Source organism: Scyliorhinus torazame, chromosome 11 (genome assembly GCF_047496885.1).
Source record: "Scyliorhinus torazame isolate Kashiwa2021f chromosome 11, sScyTor2.1, whole genome shotgun sequence".
Classification (NCBI taxonomy): Eukaryota; Metazoa; Chordata; class Chondrichthyes; order Carcharhiniformes; family Scyliorhinidae; genus Scyliorhinus; species Scyliorhinus torazame.
Genome location: NC_092717.1, coordinates 1,320,382 through 1,341,298, shown reverse-complemented (window position 1 = coordinate 1,341,298; position 20,917 = coordinate 1,320,382). Strand labels below are relative to the sequence as shown.

Here is a 20,917-nt window from a genome sequence, read left to right as displayed (position 1 = left end):
GGGATTCATCGCTCCTGCAGACATAAACTTTATTCCCTCTATACTTGAGAATGCCCCTGGGCCTGAACCCCGGCAGTGCCAACATGGCACCTGGGCACCTTGGCATTGGTAGGGTGACAGGCTGGCAGTGCCAAGGTACCCAGGTGCCAGGGTGAGTGCCTGAGTTCCACCCTGCCATGCCCTGACCTCCCATGGGTCTCCTGTAGCCTGGGAACCCTCCCCCAGTTGCCGTTACACCCGGTCCATGTTTATGTGGACCAATATTAAACGTCAGCCTGGCGAGGCCTCTCCCAGGCGTGGCTGGTAACATCTGAGTGTCAGGTGAATCTGGCGTCCTGGTATTTAAATAAACTGTGAGGCTCATATAAATATTCAGATGAGGATCTCACCCAGCAAGGCGCCTGGCGCGGAGCCCAATTTGAGGCTTGTGCGCAATTCATCCGTTCTGCCCGGTGCACAATGGGATCACTGAATTGCCCCATCTTTATTTCTTGTGAACACCCTTTACTGAGCAAAGCAGAGCTGCAGCCTGTCTGCCCTCACTGAACAGAGCCATGCTGCAGCTTGTCTCTGGAAAGTCCATTTTATCCCATTTGAAGTTTCCACTTTGTTCTTGCTGTTTAAAGTCTAGTTCAGCTCCCTTGAAGTTTCAATAGGCTCTGTGGTTGCAATGTTAGTATGCCTTATTTTCTACCTATGTACTTGGTTCCATTTCACACCCCAGCGACTGTGACAAGCCTCTAGCTTGACAGCTGAAGGCTAACTCAAAGGAGGAATTGGACTTGTTAGCTGTGAAAGCATTTGATGGTCCCTGAACTCTGAAATGCCTCCTCGAAAGGTCAGGGGCATGATTCAGCAGCCTCGTGGCATGCAACATGGTGTCAGGACATGGCCATTGAATCTAACAAGAGGCCTCTCACAAGATTTGCAGTGCACAAAACATCTTAGGTGATCCAACAGAATCTAGCGAGACGTCGTGATCTGAATCTGACCCTCACTGGGCACAATGCAGATCAGTATATTTTGGCTTATTTAAATATACGTTCGCCAGATTCTCCTGGCTCCTGGTACTCAACAGCTGCCCGAGCGAGACCTCACCCAGGCTGCTGTTTAGTATTGGTCCACACAAACGTGGACCAGGCGTAATGGCACCTGGGGGGGGGGGGGGGCTCCCAGGCCATTAGAGACCCCCGGCTAGTCGAGGACAGGGCAGGGTGGCACCCTTTCACTCCCACAGGGACCTGGGCACCTTGGCACTGCCGGCTTGGCACCCTGCGCAGTGCCACCTTGGGTGTCAGGGATGGGCCCGTGGGGCCTCCCTATGGTTGGGGGTGAGGGGGTGGAATGATTGGGGCAGCCAGACAAAATGTCTCCCCCTGGCCAAAAGAAAAGGCAAGTGCCATTGAATGACAATGTTTGTTGGCACTGGAGCCACTGAGAAACACCCAGCTAAACGCAGCCGAACCCAGACACAGAAAGGTTTTGGGTGAATCGCACCCCAGGTGCCCTGCCTGAGAGAAAGTGTTCTAGACTGGGTGCCCTGCAACCTTTGATGATTGAACAGCATGGCTGCACTGTTGCTGCATCAATACCATCGAGGCAGCGAGCAGCACTCATGCATTAAAGAACAGGGCCTCATCACTGAGCATCGTCTCGTGGCCAAGGGGTAAGTACCTGGATGAGCGGAAGGCAGCTGAGCACAACCACCCTAATGTTGCGGGGCTTCAGGCGGCCACTGTAGCCCCTACGAGGGCACCGGGCAGGGGCTGCGGAGCGTACCGCTGGCAAGGGCAATGCCAGCCGACAATAGCCCTGGCATGAGGTCAGAGGCCCGCACGGTGCTGGGCAGCGACGGGGCCAGGGGTACGGAAATGGTGGGCTGGGGGGAGCAGCAATAGAGGGTGATTCAGAGTAACAGGAGGCAGTCAACCAGGTTGGAGAGACAGTCGCCCAATAGGCCGACGAGGAGGAGCTGCTGATAATAATAATGATCTTTATTGTCACAAGTAGGCTTACATTAACACTGCAATGACGTTACTGTGAAAAGCCCCTAGTCGCCACATTCCGGCGCCTATTCGGGTACACAGGGAGAATTCAGAAATCACCGCTCCTGCAGGCACAGCGAGAGACCTGAGTCTCCGGGATTCACCGCTCCCGCAAACACAGCGTGAGGTCGGAGTCTCCGGGATTCACTGCTCCCAAAGGCACAGCGTGAGGCCGGAGTCTCCGGGATTCACCGCTCCCACAGGCGCAGAGTGAGACCATGTCTCCGGGATTCCCCGCTCCTGCAGACACAGTGTGAGGCCGGAGTCTCCGGGATTCCCCGCTCCCACAGGCACAGTGTGAGGCCAGAGTCTCTGGGATTCCCCAATCCTGCAGGCACAGCGTGAGGCCGGAGACTCCTTCACAGCGCCAGGGACCCGGGTGCGATTCCCGGCTTGGGTCACTGTCTGTGCGGAGTCTGCACGTTCTCCCCGTGTTTGCGTGGGTTTCCTCCGGGTGCTCCAGTTTCCTCCCACAAGTCCAGAAAGATATGGGGCTCTATTCTCTGATTCTGAGGCTTTATCCTCACGCCAGAGTGGCAACGGTGGAGTTTTATGCCCGAAAATTCAGCGCGAAATGGCCACCGATCCTCCGTGTAGCTGGCGCCAGCATGCCGGCAGCGTAGAGTACCCAGCTCTAGCTGCCGATGCGGCCAAGAGAATTGGCGGGTCCGTGGCCGGGTTTGCGCAAGACTGCCCAAGTCCTTAATTTGCACAATCTCCCGGAAAGCAGCCTGGAGCCTCAGCTGGTGAGCTAAAAGACGACTGCCCTTCTCCCCATGCTCATAAAATGCCTCCCTCGAGTGCCCCAATTGTCTCACCACTCTATCTGAATCAAACTGAATCTGCAACATTTTCCTGCTCTCAAGTAACTTCGGGGTAGGGGCAAGCAAGTACTGATGGTCCACCTCCAGGAGGGGATCCACCAGGCTCTGCTGCTTCACCCTCACAGTGCTTTCCATGTGTGCCTTGTACAAAATTATCTCCCCCTACTGACCACATTAAGGGCCTACCACGCTGTAGAGGGTGGGATAGACTCACTTTTATTGAATTTGATATACTTCCCAATAGCGGAGGATATACGATCGCAAAAATCTTTGTCTGCCAACAGCGCCGTTGGGAGGGACTTGACTCTCGGGCCAAATCCATGATCCAAAATTACAATTTCTGAATACCTGAATACCAGGACACAGTTTAAGTCCCCCCCCAAGATTAGCTGATGCAAGTCCAATTCAATTGTTTATTGTCATGTGTACCGAGGTACAGTGAAAAGTATTTTTCTGAGACAGCTCAAACAGATCATTAAGTTCATGAAAAGAAAAGAAAATACATAATAGGGCAACACAAGGTACACAATGTAAATACATCAAAAAGATTAGTACGATTATACGAGATGTAAAAAGAGGATCTGTTTGGGAGAGCTCGCAGAGAGTCGTCACGCTCTGGCGCCATCTTGGTTTCTTGCAGGAGAAAGTCACACGTTGGGTGGCTCCTGCTCGAGGCTTGGTTTTTTTAGAACTTAATGGCCAGTTCCTGGGGCAGTTTTTCTACGAATAGGTGCAAGAAGAAATAAGGAAGGAGGGGGAGGTCCAAAATCAGAAGAAAACCGTTGTGAAGAAGGGGGCGAGTGAAGGTTCACCATCGAGTGAAATGGTCAGCCTGGCAACTGAAAGGAGTGGAGGAGGGGCGCTGAGTGTGGCCGCACCGTTCACGGCAGAAAAGATGACCGAGGTGACGGCCGTGGAGTTTGAAAAGCAGATTGCTAAGCACATGGAGGTGATAAGGAAGAAGATAATGGCGTCAATGAAGGTGCTGATGAAGGAGTGTAGCCACCTGGGTTGGCCACTTCCCGACTTAAAATGGAGGTCCGGAAAGAATGCAGGGAAATTCAGCTAACACAGGCAAAAACTAGCAGGTGCAAAGTTTCCTGTATCAGAACTTGCAGGAACCCAGACAGCACTGAAACTCACAGCCATCTGCATACTGATGAGTGATCCCCGGGAACAATTGAAACAAGTAAGGTGAATAAGGCCAAGCCAGACTCCTCGGCGCCAGCAGGAGCCAAGACAAAGGAAGGCCAACGGACACTCAGGGACTCCCCAGCGATCAGGGAACGGCTCCAGTATTGGAGAAATCGATCCAAGTGATCGGAACGCAGTCCAATTACTTGGAACCAGATACGGGGTCCGCCCCGAACGGCGCGAAGCCCCTGGGGACTATAAAGTAAAGCCCCCAAGTTCAAATCGTCCTTCTTGGCAGGGTCACTCAGCAGCGCGAAACAACCCTTGACAGTGACCTGCCTAGTAGCTACACCAACCAAGTAAGTCTCCAGTCAACACACGCTACAGGGCTATAATGTCAAACTGATAGATTTTGTTGCGAAAAACTGTCGGAAGTTTGTATTCCGGAAAATAGCGAACGCCATACCTGTGTTTACAGCACCGCCTTAGTACCCCTCGTTCCAAATTTTAAAAGAGCTTCCGACAGGAAAATGGCAATGAAGATCGAGAGAGAGAATATAGATTTGAGAAGGAGGTTGGCAGCAAAGGGTGGAGAGGTGGATGATGCTAAGGGAGCACACCAGTCTTGTCTAGCGCATCTGAGCAGCTTCCAAACCCAGTACGATAAGGCTTATCAGGACACGCTGGTAAGAGAAGAGACAGAGAAATAGGTAGAGCCATTGCAAAGGCAGTGCAGCGATCTAAAAGCAGCGTTGGCACTCCATACTGCCACCACGGAGCACAGACAAAGCTCAGTGGATCATGCAAAGTGCCGGAAGCAGATTGCGGAACTGCAGTCTTTGCTTTCAGTGCAAAATGGGTTTCAAAGCACCTTTTGATCCCAATTAGATGAAGAAGACGGCCCTGATTGGCAAGCACTAAACAAAACCGCGCATAGGTATGTACAGGGAACATGTGCGCAAGGAAAGCCCCAAAGGAGAAAAGCACCCCAAACCCCACAGAGCAGATAGATCAGGCACCCATGAATCCAGTCACTACCCACCGCACAGTCACATCGGAAGGAGACGCGGAATTCCTTTACACCACCCCCTTAACCGTGACCCAATTACGGGACGCGTGCGAGAAGATCACACCATTCCTCCCCACCTCAGACCCCCACCACTTCTTTGCTAGAGTGAAGCAGCAGGCGACCATGTATGGCCTGGATGAGCGACAGCAAGTGAAGCTCACAGTTTTAAGCTTTGACCCTTCTGTTGTAGCAGTCCTTCCCGACCCACAGAATGTAGGAGGAGGCACCCTTGCAGAGATGCACACGGCGATCCTAGATATGATCGGTAATAACAGAGTTGACCCAGTAGAAGGCCTGAATAAGTGCAGGCAGAAGAAAACAGAACACCTCACAGCGTTTGCTGGACACCTGTGGATCCATTTTACAGCCGTTTTCGGAAACTTAGACCGCGCCCATTTGTCCCCAGACAACGTGGCCAAATGGACCCGCACCCTTATCTCCCATGCCACAGAGGCAGGACAAAAAGCTTGTACTAACTATGACCCCTCGGAAGAAGCGCTCAACTAAAAGTGGGTTTTAAAAAGGTTGTCCCGCCCCTGGGGAGCAATCTGTCCAAAACAAACCCGCAATTAGAAAACCCGAAGAATAGCAGGCAGAGGCAGATATTCAAGCAGTTAAAGTGCACCAGAACCCCGCATGGGTGAACGAAGGCAGGAACAGCCCCCCACAGAAACCACAGGAGTGTTACAACTGTGGACAATTAGGTCACTTTGCACGAGAGTGCAATGCCCCACGAAAGCCACAGAGAGCCCAGTAGGCAGGCACTCTGAATAGAAACAGGACAGAGCCCATACACAGTGTAAGCACCCGTTCAGACCAGACAGACAAGAACGGAACTGACTGACGGTGTTCGGGCTTCCCCACTTGGGTCTGCGACACCCTTTGGGATAGGTCCGGCCGACCAGTCGATACAGCGAAAATACGGGGACAGCCCATCGAATTTCTCTGGGACACAATCACCCTCAGCGGCTTCACAGGCCACTCACAACAGGGACACATCACAGCCCCTGTACCCATTCAAATTGGCAATATTACCACAAAACACCCCATAGATTTGGTCGATCTGGACCACACAGCAGAACACATTTTGGGCATTGATTTCATGAACTCCCACAACCTTTCATTTGACCCAGTAAATCAATGTGTCTGGAAAATGACAAAGTCAGCAACGCTCACAGTAGGTGAGTATGCTAATAAGATTACCGCAGTCGGCGATTTTTGGTTTGACCCGACCACGATTAGTGCAGACAAACAGGTTAGGGCAGTCCTTCAGAAAAACAGGACCGCATTTGCAAGTAATAAACATGACTGTGGCAGGATGGCTGGTTCGGTTCAAATAATAGGACCTGACCCTAGACCCCAGAAGCAATATGGTTTTCCCCAAGAGGCAGAGGGAAAAATCTCAAAGGTTATTGATAGCTTATTAGAACAAGGTGTACTTAGATCAGTAGCCTCTACTAATAATGCCCCGATTTGGCCAGTGAGAAAGCCCGATGGAGCATGGCGACTGACCATCGATTACTGGGAACTCAACAAAGTCACCCCCGCAGCAGCCCCCACGGTAGCCACAAGTCCCGAGACCATGCTCAAACAGGGACTCAACTCACGATATTTTACGGTTTTGGACATCAGTAACAGATTCTGGTCCATTCCATTGGCAAAAGCGTGCCAGTACAAATTTGCCTTCACTTTTAAAAATCAGCAGTACACGTGGACATACCTTCCACAACTCCCCCTCATTTTCCACCGACAGCTGGCAAATGGATTATCAAAATGTTCTTGCCCTGAATGTCTGATCCAGTATGTGGACGACCTATTACTGCAGACAGACACCAAGGCAGAGCACATCGAGCTTCTGGCCGAACTCCTGGAACTCCTACAGCAGATAGGATGCAAAGTGAACCCCAAAAAGGCCCAACTTTTGAAAGACAAAGTGGTATATTTGGGAACGATTATCACGCATGGTAAACGCGAGATCGAGCATAAAAGTATTGACTCGATTGTCAAATTGCCCCTCCGGTCGTTTTTAGGACTGGTTGGCAACTGCCAAAACCATATTGACGGTTTCGCCACCAAAGCAGCACCCCTCTCGGAACTCATAAAGAAAGGAGCCCCTTGTGAATGGCTTCCGCAGCACACGGATGCCGTAGATACTTTAAAGCGTGCACTCATTGCAGCCCCCGCATTACAGGTTCCAGACCCGCTTTCCCCCTATGCTGTGGAGAAAGCTCGCACAGACCGCATCCTTTCGGCCGTGCTCCTCCAGGAACGGCACGAACAGTTAAGACCCTTGGCTTACACCTCCAGAGTTTTAGATTCTGTGGAGCAGGGATTTTCGGCCTGTGAAAGGCACCTGCTCGCAGTTTTCTGGCCAGTCCAATATTTTTCATACATCACCGGACTAAACCCCATCACAATCCTCACGGAACACACCCCCACCCAACTTTTACTAGACGGATGACTTTGGGACGGTACAGCAAGCCAGATTAAGGCAGCCAGATGGACCCTTCTTTTGCAGGGACGGGACATCACTGTTAAAAGGACCAAGACCCACACTTTCCTAGCCGACAACCTTCAGTACCCAGGCACCCCCCACGAATGTGAAATCATCTCACCGTACCACAACACAGGCCCCTTTATCGAACCCCCCCCCCCCCCCAGAAAGATAGGTAGTTCACCCCAGAGCCCCTAGCACACAGACATGTGTGCACCTTTGAGAATATATGTGGATGGTTCTTCCACTGTATTAGACGGGAAGCACATTACAGGATGCGGCATCTATGTTGAGGACATGCAGGGACGCGCCCTAGAAGAAATCTCCTTGAAACTACCAGGACACTTAGGCGCGCAGGCGGCAGAACTAGCAGCCATTGTGTACATTATAGATCACCCAGATTCCTTCCCCAGCCCAGCAGACATATACTCGGACAGCCTCTATGTCTGTAACAGCCTCACAGAATTCCTACCCCTGTGGAAAGCAAGAGGATTTGTTTCCGCGGACGGAAAACCTCCCTTCAGCCCCATTGCTCCGGCACATTTTGGACAAAGCACAGGACAAGATTTTTGGCATTATTAAAGTCCGAAGACACCACCGTTCCTTCCCACCTGGAAATGTAAAAGCCGATGTACTGGCTAAAGCAGGTTCCAGATTGTAATGACCTCCAATTGGCATTATTGGTTGGCCAATTGGAGTATGAGCTCCCTCAATGATAGCTCATTGAGGGGGCCCATATAAGCACCTGTGTAGGCTTTGTGAGGCAGTCTTAAGTTGACTGGAATGCTAGCAGCTCTGTTTGGTGCTGCTCTTGTATATAGTTATTGCAAATAAATACTGATGTAGTGACGGTACCCCAGCCTCCTGTAGATTATTACAGTGGCGACGAGGTAAACAAAGTACCTTGTGGAGACCAGCTGCCGCACTCGGAGGGTAATCCTTGCTATTTCAAAAATGCCATTTTGGGGGAAGTTAGATGCATTTGACCCGACTATTGAGGACTGTTCCCAGTATGTGGAGAGAATGTGTTACTTCTTCCAGGCCAATGAGATAATACAGGACGAAAGGAAACGGGTTATACTGCTGTCGGCGTGCGGACCCTCAGCCTTCGCCATTATACGTAGTCTAACTTATCCCGATACGCAGTACACGATACCTTTCCAAGAATTAACAAAATTGGTGGAAGAGCACTATGGCCCAAAACCACCCCTCATTTTGCGTAGGTACAGATTCTACACAACGAAGCGGGAAGACAGAGAGTCAGTCACAAATTTCTTGACCCGCCTGAGAAGGCTGGCGGAAAAATGTGAGTTCGGGCCGACGCTAAATGAAATGCTTCGGGACTGGTTAGTGTGTGGCATAAACAACCTCACAATACAGAAGCGCCTGTTGGCGGAAACGCAGCTAGACTGCAGGCAGGCGTTACAGCTCGCACTGTCCCTAGAAAAGGCAGCAAGTGGGGCACAGGAACTACAGGGCACGCCAATGGAGGTAGATACCTGTGAGAGGGACTACCACAACGGGTCCAGCTACCAGATAGCCACCCTCAGGAAAAGCCTGAGGAATAGAGGGTCAAAGGAAAACCCCAGAACTGCCCCCAAGTCTGCTAGGACTAACTGGAGACAGAGGGAACTACCGGCTGAGGCTCCCCCAACAGAGAAGGACCGTTTATGGCACCAGACAGAGTGGGGAAACAGCGACAGAAACCCTAGAAGGAGGTGGCAAAAGAGGAATAGCAAGTGGGGACGCAGGGAAGTACACAACCTAGACGCCCCATCCTCCTCCGAAGGGGAACAGTTATATAATATTACGACGAAGAAAGCAGAACCTATTAAGATTACCCCATGGGTGAACGGTCGGCCGACAATAATGGAAATAGATAAGGGTGCGGCCATATCAGTAATGGGAGTGGCAGAATTTTAAAAAAATCAAAGATGGACTCCAGCCACTAACCCTAACAAAAACATCGACAAAACTTAAAACCTACACGGGGGAACCCCTGGAAGTTCTAGGCACGACTCAGGTACCCGTGGAATATGACAAACAATTGCTCAGATTACCATTGACGATAGTCGAGGGCTCCGGACTGAACTTAATAGGACGGAACTGGCTGAAAGACCTAAAGGTAGCTTGGATGAAAATTTTCCAGAGTGGAAGTGGGCAGTTGAGTGGAGTACTCCAAAAATACCCAGAGGTCTTCCAAGAAGGTTTGGGGGAAATTATAGGCGCCAAAGCAACTTTGCATGTGGACCCAGAAGCCCTTCCGAAATTTTGTAAGGCCAAGCCGGTACCTTTTGCATTAAGGAAGAAAGTAGATAGAAAGGTTACGGCGCAACGGCATTATCAGACCAGTACAGTTCTCGGAATGGGCAGCGCCGGTGGTACCAATTTTGAAGCGAGACGGCTCGATACGTCTCTGTGGAGATTTCAAACAGACGGTAAACAAATACGCACTGCTGGACAAATACCCGATCCTGAAAATAGACGACCTATATGCCAAATAGGCAGGTGGGCTTTTGTTCATGAAACTGGACATGAGCCACGCCTATCTGCAGTTAAAACTGGACAAGGACTCCCAGAAGTTCGCTAAGATCAACACCCTGAAGGGACTTTTTCGTTATACGAGGCTACCTTTCGGAGTGTCATCAGCCTGCGCTATATTCCAGCGTACGATGGAAAATATTCTGCAGGGACGACCGCAGGTGGCAATTTATTTGGACGATGTCTTAATCACGGGTAGGACAAACAGGGAACACTTAAGGAACCTGGAGGAAGTGCTCAGGCGTTTCGCAAAGGCAGGCGTACGGCTGAAAAGAGAAAAATGTGTTTTTCTGGCCCCACAAGTGACGTACCTGGGATATAAAGTAGACGAGTCGGGCTTACACCCATTGGAAGACAGAGTAAGGGCAATAAAAGAAGCCCCAGCTCCCACCACGGTCCAGGAGCTACGATCATTTCTAGGGTTGGTAACCTATTATGGCACATTTATTGAAAATAGGGTGTCCATCCTAGAACCCGTCCACCAGCTACTAAAAAAGGGACAAGAATGGAAATGGTCCGCCCGCCAAAACCGAGCATTTAGGGACATTAAGGAACAGCTGTCATCCGAAAATGTCCTCGAGCATTATGACCCAAGGAAGGAGTTGGTGGTCACGTGTGATGCATCACCTTACGGGGTAGGAGCCGTCTTAGCCCATAGAGGAAGGAATGGGGAAGAACGGCTAATAGCCTATGCTGCGAGGACCTTGGCGATGGCTGAGAGAAAGTACGCCCAAATCGAGAAGGAAGGACTGGCGGTGATATTTGCAGTAAAAAAATTTCACCAGTATCTGTACGGGTGGAAATTCACCATAGCGACGGACCATAAGCCGTTATTAGGGTTATTAAAAGAAGACAAGTCAATACCCCCGATTGCATGAGCGAGAATCCAACGCTGGGCGTTGCTACTGGCGGCGTATAGGGACGTTCTGGAGCACAGACCGGGAACGCGAGTAGCAAATGCAGATGCTTTGAGCAGACTTCCCCTCCAAGATACCCCGCCGCTAATACCGAAAGTAGAGGAGACAGTAATGGTGTTTGCCCTGATGTATGACCCACAATCTCGCCGGCTGCAGCATCCCAAATTTGACTTTCTTCCTATGGAGCACCGCCTTGACCCGGTTGAAACTCGCCCTCCTTCTCGCCACCTCCGCACTCAAGTCTTGATACACGCGTATCACCGCATTCTCCCACTTGCTACTCTGTGTCTTCTTAGCCCAGCTCAGGACCATCTCCCTGTCCCTGTAGCGATGGAACTTCACCACTATTGCTCTTGGTGTTTCACCTGCCTTTGGTCTTCTCACGAGGACCCGGTACGCTCCCTCCACTTCCAGGGGGCCCGTTGGGGCCTCAGCTCCCATTAGAGTATGGAGCATCGTACTCACATACGCCCCAGCATCAGCTCCCTCTGCTCCTTCGGGGAGACCTAAAATCCGTAGGTTCTTCCTCCTCGAGCTGTTCTCCAGGGCTTCCAGCCTTTCTATGCACCTCTTGTGTAGTGCCTCGTGCGTCTCCGTTTTTACCACCAGGCCCTATATCTCGTCTTCGTTCTCGGCTGCCTTTGCCTTCTCTCCACAGAGCTCCATCGCCTGGACCTTCTGTGTTTCCTTTAGTCCCTCGATTGCCAGTAACATCGGCGCCAGCACCTCTTTCTTGAGCTCCTCCACACATCGTCGGAGGAACTCCTGCTGTTCCGGGCCCCATACCATCTGGGCTCCCTCGGCCGCCATCTTGCTTCTCTGCCGCTGCTCCAAAGGATCCTCCGCAATCTGGCCACTACTGTCGCTCCTTTCCATCCACACCTGGGGGAACTCCTTCCTTTGTCACCTCACACTGGGTTTGGCCGCAAAAAATTTCCGTTGGGGCTCCCGATAAGAGCCCAAAAGTCCGTTGAAACGGGAGGTGCCGAAACGTGCGGCTTAGCTGGTCATCGCCGCAACCAGAAACCTCTAGAGGAGACAGTAATGACTCTAAATTTTTTGGACACCCTACCAGTGGACGCACAACATATTCGGTTGTGGACGCGAAAAGACCCAGTTTTAGCCAAGGTGAAGCATTTACTGCTAACAGGGGAACTGGAGAGACCAGTGGAGCCCCAGATGCACCCATACTGGAGCAGAAGGGACCAAATAACCATAGAAGACGGTATCCTATTATGGGGAGCCCGGGTAATAGTCCCAGCTCAGGGCCGTCGGGCAATCTTAACCGAGTTACATCACGGACACCCAGAGGTGTCTAAAATGAAGATGCTAGCTCAAAGCTACGTTTGGTGGCCAGGATTGCACCTGTGGGAATGGCCAGGCAGACCGTGGACCCGCCTGCATATTGACCACGCCGGCCCTTTCATGGGCTCAATGTTTTTGGTGATAGTGGACGCCCACTCCAAATGGTTGGACGTCCACCGGGTAAACGCGGCAAGCACAGCATCGACAATTGAAAAGCTCAGGGCCTCGTTTGCAACACATGGACTTCCGGAGGTATTGGTGTCGGACAACGGAACGGCATTCACAAGTGAGGAATTTGAAAAATTCCTAAAGGGAAACGGAGTCCGCCACATCAAAACGGCCCCTTACCATCCAGCGTCCAACGGCCTGGCAGAGAGAGCGGTCCAGACACTAAAAGCGGGACTCAAGAAGCAGCCGGCAGCGTCAATGCACACAAAGCTCTCCCGCTGGCTGTTTGATTACAGGACCACACCGTGTTCCACAACGGGCATACCGCCAGCTGAACTCTTAATGGGAAGGCGGCTGCGAACGAGGCTGAGTCTCCTTTTCCCAAATTTAACGGGGAAAGTGGAGAAACAACAGGAGGCCATCGCAGGGGGCATGGTAATAATTGGCAGCAGAGACATTTCCTGGTGGGGGCACCGGTGTGGGTCAAGAATTACGGGAATGGACCAACGTGAGTCTAAGGCACGGTGGAATCCCAAACAGGGCCCATATCCTATAAAGTTTCAATAGGAGGTAAGGTGATGAAGAAACACCGAGACCAAATAAGGGCAGCAGAACCACACCTGGAGGCAGGCGAAGCAGGACCGCCTCAAGCTGGGATAGCCCAGATGGAAAAGATACCCACACCCCAGCCCTGAGCAATTTCTCCAGACCCCGTCATCCAGTCGTCAGAGTCGGAGATGGACACGTTTGACGAGGCCGCCACGACGCCTCTCCCCGAATAGCAGGAAGAACAACTTCCAAGGAGGTCATCAAGGAAAAGACGGGAACCTATAAGGTACACCCCACCCACGTCGGAGAATGACCCGGCGGACGACACAGAGGTGACAGACTCGGACATGAGGAGCAGGAAGAAGCTCAGAGGAATGCCAGCTGGCAGGAATTCCTCGGACCTTTGGGGGGGGGGGGGAGGGGTGTAATGACCTCTAATTGGCATTATTGGTTGGCCAATTGGAGTATGAGCTCCCTCAATGATAGCTCATTGAGGGGGCCCATATAAGGACCTGTGTAGGCTTTGTGAGACAGTCTTAAGTTGACTGGAATGCTAGCAGCTCTGTTTGGAGCTGCTCTTGTATATAGTTATTGCAAATAAATACTGATGTAGTGATGGTACCCCTGCCTCCTGTGGGTTATTACACAGGCATGGACATTTTTTGAACGCCCCCGAGAGCGCCCCAGTGCATGCAGTTCAGGTCTCACAGGCCAATATCAAAGATTTAGTGCAGGCCCAGAAGCAAGATAGTAATCTCAGGGAGATTTTAAAAGGAAAATTTCCAGCCCCATACAATAGGTTTAAAAATGCACTGACCACACATGACGGTGTGATCCTAAAAGACAACCTTTATGTGGTTCCTGAACAGGACAGGAATTAGCTTATTTGTTTGTTCCATGATAGTCATGGGCATCAGGGAATTGACCCCACTACAGCCCACCTCAGGCAGCTCTGTTGGTGGCCGAATTTAAAGGAAGACGTCACACACTATCTGTGCCCAAAACAATCCGGACAGATATGCAAAGAAAGCTCAGCTTAGCCACACCCGCCCTGTTAATGGCCCCTGGACTAACCTCCAGATTGATTTTATAGGACCATTGCCCCCTAGCAGGAATGGTCACAAGTATGTCTTAGTTGTGATCGACACATTTACAAAATGGGTAGAAGCATTCCCATCTAGAATGAACACGGCAAAGACTGCCGCTAAGATTTTAACCCACCACATCTTTACGAGATGGGGACTCCCCTGCAGCATTGAATCCGATCAAGGTTCCCATTTTACGGGACTTGTCATGAAGAACGTCCTCACGATATTTGGCATTACCCCAAAATCCCACATCGCATACCATCCCCAGTCAAGTGGTATCGCGGAGCGAATGAATCGGACCCTAAAAGCAACCCTCAGGAAAATGGTCCAACAACACAGCACCACTTGGGATTCAGTCCTCCCTTTTGCATTAATGTTTTTGCGTAACACTGTTTCAACATCCACAGGATACACCCCACACACTCTCATGACCGGACGACCCATGAAAGGCACAGAATTTTTATTAGGACTTGACTTGACCAGCCCCGAAGTGATGTCCCTCACACACGAGAACGCAGTCAAACAATTAGTGGAAAATGTAAAAACGTCTCAGCTAGCAGCCGCAGTAAAATTAGGCACCAGGAAGAAACAGAGCAAGGCCTGTTTCGACAAGACAGTGCATGCGACTGAGTTTGAAGTAGGACAGCAGGTCATGCTCTTCATTTACAACCCCAGCACGTTCCTGTCACCAATGTATTCGGGTCCGTACTCCGTTGCGGACAAAGTAAGCCCCTCAGTGTATAAAATTAAGTACCCCAACGGGAAGACCGCGTGGTTCCAAATTAACCAATTCAAGGCACATGGCTCGCAGTCTAACCACACACACGTCATGCTCGACGCAGCAGACCTCGCCCCGCCCACAGCCCACGTATCCCCACCCTCCCCCAACACGTCCACCCCATCCACGGACTCGACCTCGACTCCACCCCCGAACTCTAGACTCCGCCCCGGAACGCCCACAGACAGCAGCAGCAGAGACAGCGACTGTGACACAGGCAACAGCCACAGCACGCCTCCCTACTATCCCCATGCAACAGGACCCACACCCAGCGAATCTGAACACGATTCAAGTGATCCCTTCCTGATCATATTCCTCAACAAACCTCACCAAAGACCACCGCCCTACGATGACGACCCCGACTCCGTCCCCACAGAATTAGATACAACTTTTTGGCACTGTGACAATTCATACAGGCTCGTCCGAAACGACGAGATGGACCCTAAGTCACACCAAGCAGCTTTATCAACCCTCATCCATTCCAGAGTATGGCATCCGGGAGAAGAGGATGACTTTGAGTCTGACTCCCAAAACGAGAACCCCTTTGTGACCCTGTTCGCAACCGATAACTGAGGTGTCCAGATGATGTTTTAAATGGAACCGCTTGGGAGAAACGGTGTCCTTTCTGATGGAAGCTGCACGATATTCGTTGCATGTTTGTTTGTTTATGTTTGCCTAATGTTCTTTGTTTCAGTTTAAACCGCTTCCACGGCCACACGCCATATTTGTCGGCAGAAACCTGTGAAAACTTGCCAGCACGCTTATCGGCAGAAACCGCTGAGAGCTTGCCAGCCCCCGTTCATGACTGCTCTTCTGGTTCGACGGTAGAACCTTTACAGCAACCCCTCACGACGACCACATTCTTACCCGTCTTGCCGGTTGCTCAGGCAGTGGAGAAACGGCATTGGTCTCTGCCCTGCCTGAGGACCCCCCTCTGGTCAACTACGCTCGGGTAGAGCACATACGGCATTGATCACCGTCCTACCCGGGGATTCCATCCAAATCTTACCCACCGCGGCCCATACGCATCCCATTTTGGCTCATTATGTTCAAAATTCTTTTGTTTGGTTTTGGCAACCTATGGTTGCTTCCCTCTGCTATTTACATCCTCAAACACTGGGATGGTAAATCACACAGGCTGCGAGACGGCTCGCTGTACGGCAGTATTTTCTTAGATGTCTAGTCCAAATAAATAGTCCAAAAAAATAAATAAAAATGAGGGAGTCACACATGGTGACCAATTATAAAGGGAAATTGGCACTAAAAGACAGACATGCCAACATTCAAGATATTACACAAGATAGTAACAGATATTATACTTGTGCCCATAGAACTCCAGAACCTCAGGAACTCCAGAGGAAGGAAAAGAAGAGAAGAAAGAAGAGAACAATGAAGACGTCATATGTGTTTTTCGTTGTTATTGTAATTTGTATCCGGTTCCGCGCGGACGCGAACCCCCTGACCCCAAACCCCCCGGCAGTCAATGATTCACTTCCCCATAGCACCCAGAGCCCAGTGACAAGTAACAACACACCATCATGGTGTGATCAGTTTATAACATGGTACTCCCTTTCATACGTAATTGAATCATTTCTAGTACTGGCGATATTCTGCAGCATCGTGCAGACTATCCGCATGAGAAAATGGCAAAGGAGAGCCTACCGCTCTCGCACCCCGGTATACAGGATGAGATCCCCTATTTTCGGTTTTCACCAGGCCCCCGAACCCCGTGATCTACAATAAAAGGACATTCGTTCGCCGTCATTTTGTGAATAAAGACAACTGAGAGAATGTAAACCTCTGTGCTTGACTGCCAAGCCAGAGGAACTTGTGTTGCTGCTATTTGTACATTTAAAGTGTTGTAGATTATTTTTGATTGTTTGAGTGAGGATAGTTTATTGAGGATAGTTAGAGGTACCGTTTTTTTAATGTTGTAATGCATGCCCCTGTTGTGACATAGTGCTACTTAGAATTGTTAGTTAAAAATTTTCATACATAGTTATGGTCAGTGTAGAGGCCATGGAAGAGTGCTCGCTGGGTCAGGACATGAAGACGATGCAGTTATGTGATCCTTCACGCTTCGCGTTAGGGATCACAAGGAGGGAATGTAGCCACCTGGGTTGGCCACCTCCCGACTTAAAATGGAGGTCCGGAAAGAATGCAGGGAAATTCAGCCAAGCCAGGAAAAACTAGTAGGTGCAAAGTCTCCTGTGTATTAGAACTTGCAGAAAACCAGACAGCACTGAAACTCACAGCCATCTGCATACTAATGAGCGAATCCCAGAAACAATTGAAACATGTAAGGTGAATAAGGCCAAGCCAGACTCCTCGGCGCCAGCAGGAGCCAAGACAAAGGAAGGCCAACGGACACTCAGGGACCACCCAGCGATCAGGGAACGGCTCCAGTATTGGAGAAATCGATCCAAGTGATCGGAACATAGTCCAATCACTTGGAACCAGATACAGGGTCCGCCCCAAATGGGGCAAAGCCCCTGGGGACTATAAAGTAGAGTCCCCAAGTTCAATTCGTCCTTCTTGGCAGGGTCACTCAGCAGCGCGAAACAAGCCTTGACAGTGACCTGCCTAGCTGCCGCATCAACCAAGTAAGTCTCCAGTCAACGCATGGTACGAGATAGGCGCTCCTAGCTACCAATCTATACCAGCTTTTGAATCCTGCAGACTCAGAATCGAACGAAAGGCCATTTGTTCCCCGACCTGGTGGGCCAGTTCCGAAGGTAAGTATAGGCCTTTTAGTGTTAGAGATAGTCTAGTAAGTAGAGTTTTATGCATGAGTAGTGATTGACTGTGTATAATAAATGTGTTTTGATTCGAATCTTACTAATTGGTGTGTTGAGTTATTGATCAGCACTTGAACTTGAACCTCATGGCGGTATCATAAATGTACCTGGCGACTCTAGAGCAAAGGTTACAGAAACAGAGCTAATTCAGTAAAGACACAAGGAGCAACAAATTAAGAGCCAACCAAAGTTAGCAACAGGAGGCAATTGTCCCGGTAAAGGCGGCGGTGTCGAAAACATCGCCCGAGGTGCGGGAGCAGGGTGAGAAACTGAAGGGGGTGGAGGAGGCCTTATCGCTGCACAGCGAACTGCTCACCTTGATGGATGTGGAGCTGCAGAGGGTGGTGGAGGCCAACAAAGGTCTGAGAACGAAGGTGGAGGAATTGGAAAACCAAACTAGCCGGCAAAATTTCAGAATCGTGGGCCTGCCCGAAGAGGTGGAGGGCCCGAGGCCGACTGAGTATTTTGCAAAGATGTTGGCGGAGCTGTTACAGGAGGGGAAGACCCTTCTCGGTATGAACTGGATTGGGCTCATCGGTTGTTGAGGCCTAAACCGAAGGCAAATAAGCTGCCAAGAGCGGTGATTATTTGTTTTCACAGGTATCACGTGAAGGAGAAGGTCCTGAGTTAGACAAACCCGAAGCAGGCCATGCAGTGGGCTGGAGCTGGTAAAAGCATATACCAGGACGTAACCGTGGAGTTGTTGAGGAGGTGGGCAGCCTTCGGCCGAGTGAAGATGGGGGGCGTAGTGTATCCAGCTAAGTTGAGGGTGACCTACAATTCCAAAGACGTTTGCTTTGAGATAGTGGAATCAGCGGAGGTGTTTGTGAAGGCAGAAGGATTGGGGCAGAAATGAGAAATGGGACTTGAGGATTGGTCTTGGACTGAGGATAGGGGGGATGGAAGATTGTATATTGTTCTATTTTTATTTCATGTTATATGTGTCAAATGGGGTGAATCTGTTTGGGTGAGGTAGGAGTTGGGATTTTTTGCAATGACGGTTTTCTGGGGTTTGTGTGTTTGCATTGAGTTTGTTTGTTTGAAGGGGATTTATTTGTTTTCCTGGGACTGGGTAGTGGGGAGGGGATTGGAGGGGAGTGGGACCTGGGCAGGGGCTTCCACACTAGCAAGCTCAAGCTGGCTTGCGGACGGGGGGGTGGTGGGGGGTGCTGATCATTGGAGCCTGATCGAACAGGTTCGATGAGCCTAGGGGGTGTGAAAGGTGGGGGGAAGGGACCGATACTGGGAGAATGTTTTTGACAGGGAGTGGATGGGGGGATTCTGGGAAGGGGGGGGAAGGGATTTGACAGCACCAATGGGGGAGGGGCCAGGCCCAGTGGACAGGGCCCAGAGTTATGGTGATGGCAGCTAGGAGGGGAGGTGGGGTGAGAAACCACCGGTCAGAATGGTTGCGTGGAATGTGAGGAGCTTGGGGGTGCCAGTGAAGAGGTCGAGTGTTTGCGCATCTAAAGAGCTTAAAGGCCGATGTTGTCATGCTGCAAGAGACCCACCTGAAGGTGAAAGAACAGGTGAGGCTCAGGAAGGACTGGGTGAGCCAAGTATTTCATTTAGGACTCGACAGTAAGGTGCAGGCGGTAGCGGTCTTGGTGGGTAAGAGGGTGAGGTTCCACATGGAAAAGCTGGTGACGGATCAGGGGGGCAGATATGTGATAGTAACAGATGCATTGGAGGGGAGGTTGGTGGTGTTGGCAAGTGTGCATGGCCGTAACTGGAATGATGCAGGATTTGTGAGGGAGGTATTTGGAGCCATTCTGGACTTGGATTTGCACAAGCTAATAGTGGGAGGGGATTGGAATCTGCTACAAGTGCCAAGGATGAATAGATGACAGCCACGCTCGCTCATCCAGTAGGTGGGGGCGAAGGCGTTGACTGGGCTTATGAGGGAAATGGGAGGTTCCGTGGAGGTTTTTACACCCGAGGGAGCGGGAGTATTTTATTTTCTCCCTGGTTCACAAGGTTTATTCGAGGATAGACTTTTTCGTAGTAGAGAAGGTGTTGCTGGCTTGGTTAGGGGATCAGAGTATTCAGCTACAGCGATCTCTGATAACGTGTCGCACTGGGTAGACCTGGTCCTGGAAAAGGGGGTAGCGCGGAAGCTGGGGTGGAGAATGGATGAGGGCTGCTGGGGGACCAAAGTTTTTGTGAGAAGATGGGGAAAGTGATTGAGGAGTACTTGGGCTTTAACTGCACGGAGGAAGTATCGCAGGCGGTGGTATGGGAGGCCCTGAAGTCGTTAGTGAGGGGGGAAGGTGATATCATTTAAGGCCAAGGTGGATAAAGAGGAGAGGGAGGAGCATCAAAGCCTTATAGAGGAGATGTTGGAGGTGGACAGGACCTACGCGGGGTAGGCAGATCGGGCCCATTTGGATAGAAGGAGGGAGCTTCAGACTAACTGTGATCAGTTATCCACAGGGAAGGTGGTATGCCAACTGAGGCGGGGGAGGGGGATAATTTATGAATATGGGGAGAAGGCTGCATGCTGGCAGGCCAACTTCAGAGGGAGGCGGCGGCGAGGGAAATGGTCCAGGTGCGGGATAGGAGGGGAAATTGGTGGTGGTTCCGGACCAGATTAATGAGGTGTTTGAAGAGTTTTATGAAAAGCTGTATAGGTTGGAGCAACCCGGTGAGGATCAAGAGATGAGGGAGTTCCTGAGTGGATTGGAGGATCTGAGGCTGGAGGAGGAAGACAGGGCCAGACTGAATATGTCGGTTGGGGAACAGGAGGTGAAGGAGGCAATTAGGAGAATGCAATCGGGGAAGGTGGCAGGGCCAGGTGGGTTCCCAGTGGAGTATTACAAGAAATTTAAAGTCAAATTAGTGCTGCTGATGGTGGGGATGTTCGAGGAGGCGATAGGGAAAGGGTTGCTACTACAAACATTGGGACAGGCTTCGATTTCCCTTCTGTTAAAGAAAGACAAGGAACCGACGGAGTGTGGGTCGTATAGTCCTTTATCGCTACTGAATGTTGTTACGAAGGTACTGCCGAAGGTACTACCGGCTACGTTGGAGCGGTGGCTCCCGAAGGTGATAGAGGAAGACCAGAAAGGGTTTGTGAAAGGAAGGAAGCTATTTTTGAATATCAGGACGTTACTAAATGTAATCATGAAGCTGGCTGAGGGTATTTGCACTGGATGCAGAAAAGACATACAGATAGGTAATGGCACACTGTCGCAGCATCACTGGGTT

At 50.8% G+C, this 20,917-nt stretch overlaps 1 protein-coding gene across 1 annotated transcript in view; it reads right to left on the bottom strand.

The window, feature by feature from the left end:
- Window positions 1–20,917, bottom strand: part of LOC140386076 (thioredoxin domain-containing protein 6-like) — a 203,381-nt gene that overhangs the window by 14,598 nt on the left and 167,866 nt on the right. The gene's annotated exons all lie outside the window — the stretch shown is intronic.